The sequence below is a fragment of the Vidua chalybeata genome, chromosome 5, assembly GCF_026979565.1.
Source record: "Vidua chalybeata isolate OUT-0048 chromosome 5, bVidCha1 merged haplotype, whole genome shotgun sequence".
Classification (NCBI taxonomy): domain Eukaryota; kingdom Metazoa; phylum Chordata; class Aves; order Passeriformes; family Viduidae; genus Vidua; species Vidua chalybeata.
Window position 1 is genome coordinate 38,335,457 of NC_071534.1, and position 6,001 is coordinate 38,341,457.

Genomic DNA, 6,001 nt, shown 5'->3' on the forward strand with positions numbered 1-6,001 from the left:
CACCCAGTTGCAAACGCGCGTCTCTTTCCCGTTTCTCGCAGTGCAACTCACTCTACTGGCACAAACATGAAAAGGTAAAGCAAGCACCATGCAGGATCATTCAACCCTTCAAGGCTGGACAAACTTAACAGAATTATGAAATTACCTATCCCTTCCCTAATTCAGCCTATTTTTTACCTACAGAAAAATATTGTTACTACCCTATAAGCACAAATGACAGTGCAGCTGGCTGTGGTTCGTTTAGTTATGCTCTAGGACAAGGAAAAATGTCCAAAACTAATCTTTTCATGTAGACAGGCAAGTTCTGAAAAACACTTGCAAATACTTGGGTATTTTTAGGACTACAAAGCAAATTAGACAGAAGGATACACCTGACAAAAGGCAGCAGAAGTGCAAGACATGATCTGAAGTCCTCCAGCTTGCTTGAGCTACTGATAAAATACCATGATGCCCAAGCATAGCGTTCACTGAAGCTGCCAGAGAGCCTAACTTGATAAGGCTTCACAAGAAGAAAGCTGATGAAGACTGGGTATGGAAAAACACAAGCCATCAGACCTATGGAGGGTAGATTAGTCACTCAGGAAATGTAGTCTTGGATTAAAAACAGCCCAAAAAACCAACCACCACAAAAAAAAAAAAAAAAAAAAAAAAAACCAAAAAAACAAAAACCCCCCAAAAAATCAAATCAAAACAAACAAACAAAAAAAAATAAAACCACCCACCAAAAACGTTGCCCTTCTATCTTGAAGACTATCAAGAAAGCATAAACAAAGGCAACAACCTTCATGATGAGAGAAAACGAAAAGAGTGTTTAAGGAATTATTACATCTTAGCTCAGTATTATATATTTAATAGAATGTATCTCTCAATATATCCTACTGAAACAGAGTAGCATTATCATCTCTAGTGCAGTGGGAAATTCAGAGTAATGCACAAATCAGTATCTGGTTCAATCGTTTGCTAACAGCTCACACCCTCAGGCTACTCCTGCCTCAGGGCAGAGAGCAAACAAGTTAGAAATGTAATGACAGAGCAGATGCTTCCTTTGTGTGCCGTCTCAAGTTTATTCAAAGCAATGACAGATAAGAACAAAGCAAAGGAAATAAGTCTGAAGAGAAATTAAGAGGGCAGGATACATACTTTAAGAAAAAAAAACCCAACCCAACAACCCTGTAAAAGTGTATGAAGGACTGAGAGAACTTGTCTTAGAATGTACAGCCTCTCTGAAGTGCAGACTGGGAAAACACCTTAGAGGCTCCAGTAAGGGGGCAAGGCAGGGGGAACTGGATAAAAACCTGGAGGTGTGTTTCAGTACTTTTTGACTGGCATCCCATTTCATATTTAGCTACCAAGACGGAAATAGGGGGAAAAAATAACTGAAAATCTCATAAAAGCATCTTATGCTTCCAAGAAGCAGAAGAGAATGCATTTTTTTTTCAATCAGTGATATAAAGGACTCTAAATTCAAATTTATAATTAAAATTCTTAAATCTGTCCTAAAGTTTCACGTATTTGGATCAGATACACTGATCTTAACTCCAGTTGTTACCATAATATCAGGGGAGGTAGCAATGTTCCTTTACAGGCAGGACACCCAAAGATGACCCTGCAGCCAGAACAACACCAAAACCTGGTGTATTTATTGCCAATTCCTAAGGTTCCTCTGCTTCCTAGTACCTTTCTGCAAAGTTAACAGAGCCTACAGGATGTACTAGGTTAATTTTGATTTAGTATATACTGAATTTTAAACAAGTAAACTAACTCAAAACTCCAATTACCCTTTACAAAATACATTTTAAGACAGCTCAAAAATTAAATAAACTTCCTCAATGCTTTGTCAAGCTGCGTGCACACCATCTGCATATCCAAAATTGTGAATTCAGAATTACCAAAAGGAAGAGCTCAACAAAGTTCAAGTGCAATGTGTGACAGCAGCACAACTTCACTCAATACAAAGAAAACTGGAAACTACACTATACATTGCCTTTACGTAAGAGAAGCAAAAAAGTACATGTTTTCTTAGCTGAAACACATTCCTGGAAGTATGTAAATTTTAATTTTTTTATTTAAATGCATGGAAACTTTTAAAAAACCAATCTCAAGAACTTAAGTAAAGTGTTCATGTGATTGCTTAGTATTTAAATACATGTTGACTCTCAAAATGTTTGCTCAGGTTCTTACCAAAACAAATTGATTCTCATGCTCTTTCTATTGAGGCAACTCAGCTAAAACCGTTTTTTTTATTAAACAGGAAAAAGAAAGAGACAAATTTGTAGCTCATTTTATTTGTGTCTGAAAGTCATGACAGTACTGCCAAGGGTCTTTGTTGCTATTGGGTGCATTACAAGCAGCAAACCCAGCTGATGAGAGCTGGGATTTCACATGTAGAGATTTTTTTATATGTACTATGGGAGTGAAGATACTGAGTCCTCCCTACTAGATTTGGAAGGTTAAAATGCCACATAGTATGAAAAGTTAAAGTATACTGACAAAAGTAGGAACTGTAACATCCACTAGGATTTCACTCAGTATTCAAGACTGCAGAAATGGCCCATGTCTCCAAGTTCATGGTAAACAAAAGGCATTACATGAATTAATTAGAAATGACAATGATTCTCAAATGAAGTTCACCCCAGTCACAACTACAAAGGAAAAAAAAATCCTGGTGGTAGTAAACTTTCTTAAAACAATGAAGCAGTAGCACTTGTTGTTTGGCAGAACTAGGATCTCTTGAGACTGAAGTGAGTACGGTGGAAGTGTAAAAACATTCTTTTATCCATTCACAAATCTCTCCCTAAAGAACAACTCTTTGAAAACAGGAAGTCACTTTCTGCTTGATGACTCAAACCTCTGAAAATAAACGGTTTTGGAGGTTATTTAAAACAAACAAACAACCAAACAACCCCCCCCCCCCAAATCCCAAACACGGAAGACACAGCAAAATTCACATTTATATGTTGTTTGAAGCTCAGATATAGAAATACTGTGAACAAAATCAAGACTACAAAACAACTTTGCTTGTCTTTTAGTTCAAGACTCAGAATGTAAGTTTTCCACAAATATAAAGTACCATTCCAGATGCTTTATAAAATGGAAAACGTAGATGAGGTTTTAAAAATCTTCAAGTTGTTAATAAGCTTTTGAAAGAAAAGCATAACATGCTTGAGATTCAAAAACCTAATTTAATAACTCTGGTACTCTAATACTACCTTAGAGAACAACTTACAACTGCATTTTGTTATATACTTAATCAACTTTTTGTTTTTATCTTCCTCCCCACACACAGGCAAAATAAAAGCAATAAATTGAAATATAACCTAATGCTGTTGGGACAGCAGTATAAAATGGAAGAAAAAGCTTTTTGTCTACACTTGGCTGCATCATCAGATTACAATTGAAAAAGTGCTACATAGCTGTACCTAGACTATTTTTGACCATTCACATCTAGTATAACTTTCTACTGCCGATATGTCTAAACTGAAGTCTGTCTAGAACTAGTACAGTATTGTGGCCAAACGTCTTCCCAACTAAGCTCTTTTCAAAACTGGCAAAGATTAGAAAACTTGGGGAAAAAAATTAATGATGTTTAATTCATCCAGTTTGTTGACACCATTTTAAAAGCAGAAAAATTCTCATCTTTACTGTTGACCCATAAGAAAACAGCAATTTTACTTAAAACATTGTAATCCCAATTTCAAACTTCTGCCAGCTTTCATTTCTACCATCACAGAATCAGTACATCTTATGAAAGAACTGTAATATCTAACTCCACAATACTTTTTTAGAATTTAAGTCTCTTTGGCAGGAGAGCAGTAGTAGTTTGAGCTTACACTTAACTCATTTGGACATCTGAAAACATCTTGCAGCATCTCAAAATAGTCTTTTAAGTTAGGCAAGTAACATTAATTTCACAAAATAATTTGAGAATGAAAAAGGGCATAGGACAAGGTAAGATATAAGAGAAATTTATATTGCAAGGAAAGAGTCCTAATATGATTAGTGCAATTCATATTTCTTGTATTTCAGTATTTCAGGACATAAATAATACTTTTTTCATAGTAGGCTTTCAATACTGACATCTATCAGTTTCAGATTAGAGAGGAAATAAAGTGGTGTGCACTGTAAGCATAAGCTAACTTTACAAGCAGTTACATGTGTATTTAACACCGAATTTGCAAAAATGCCTGCATTAATTCTCAAAATGTGAGTTATGCATGTTTTTGTCCAAAGCTTTAAGAGAAGTGCTCAGTTTCTGGACAGGCAGTTCAAGTGTGAACATCTTAAGCATTCGTACATAACGGAATTGTCTTGAAGATATGTAAAAGTTTGTTCAAAAATCTCAGCAGACAGGATTCTTTTCTACAGTTGGTAACTGCTTACATAGTTCCAATTCCCATGTGGAACTGGGTGCTCACTTCCACAGTGGGAACAGCTTTTTACACCACAATTATTTAGACATGAAGAGAATTTGAATGTGTTTTTCTTTACACTTCATCATTTCATTAGTAACATTTTGTCAAGCATCTTCCCTTTAACAGCTGGGACACTGCTCCCTTGAAGCTTACCTAAATTTTCAAGAATACTGGGGTTTAGATGTTACCTGGGTTACAGTGTGCTGCCTTTACACATCTGAGATAAGTTCTAAATAGGGGGCAGGGGGGAACATATTTCCCTCCTTTAGCACAATCTTTAGATGTTAACACCTAGAGATTCTGAAAATTTTACTTCCTTAATGGTTTGATACAACTGAATACCTCTAATGCTGAAGAACAGAACCACCAAGAACGCTTCAGTACAGAGCTTTTTAGGGCAAAGCCTGATCTTCCCTGTCTGGACACCAAGGCCGGACCAAGGCCCCTTCTATGATGTTCTCAAAAGAATTTTCTCTTACTCCCACCCAATGTCATCTGTACAGCTGCCTGGAAAAGAACACATTAAAAAGACCAGTAAAAGGACATCCAGGACATAAAAGTGTTACAAGCCCTGAATAAGAAGAGGTTGGAAATGAAGGGAAGAAAAATTCTGATTAGCTCACCAAAGAAGGTGGTACCTCATGAAAAACGAACTAGGGCATCTAGTGCTCCAGTCTCCTTTACTCTGGGGACCAAGCAGGATGGGGATTACCACATCTAAATATTTCTAATGATAAATGAAATGGAATTTCAGTCTTAAATCTGTCTCTGCACAGTAGAAGTATATTACCTACATTAAACAATGGTGATGACTGATGAAACTACCAGCAGGAAGGATCAGCTGGGCTTCTTAATTCACTTGGGCAACATAAACTATCTCAAAGCTTACCAGTATTAGCTAACCTAATCTGATTGAATTTGCAGGAATGAATTAGAACAAGCTCTCTGATAATTCTATGCCAGAGAAACAGGAGGTACCAAGGATTTGGGTATGACATCAATTTCCAGCAGCACAGCCAAGATTAGGAAATCATCTACAGTTCATGCATTCCACTTCTCAGTCCAACACAGGTATTTCAAATTGGCAAAATTCTACACTCCATACTGCAAGAATGCTCTTCTGCAGATTTCCTTAAAACCAAACAAATAAGGTTCAGTTCATGCAGGTATCATGCAGAAAAATCATTCTGTCTCCCAAGATAATTTTTTTTTTCTGGACTAAGTAAATTTTAACAATTAATTCTCCCTGGAAATAAGGAAAATAACAGGCAACATATTTTCAAGTTTCCAAAACAACCACTGATAGTGTAACCTTTGAAGACAGGCATTTTTCTATTAGATGTTTCCTTTTGTTAGAGTTTGGCATATTCCAAGTCCAGAAATAAATGGAATTTCATTCAGTCAGAAATTCATTCACACTAACACATGGGATATTATTAGAAAAAATATCTATGGCATGTATTTGTCAGAAAACAAAGACATAGGGGCTTCCTCTTCATCCTAAGATGTATGAGTCTGTACTGTGCAAGAGATTTAAAAATCAGTATTTTCTAGCACTACTAAAACACAAAACATTCAAGTAGTATAAC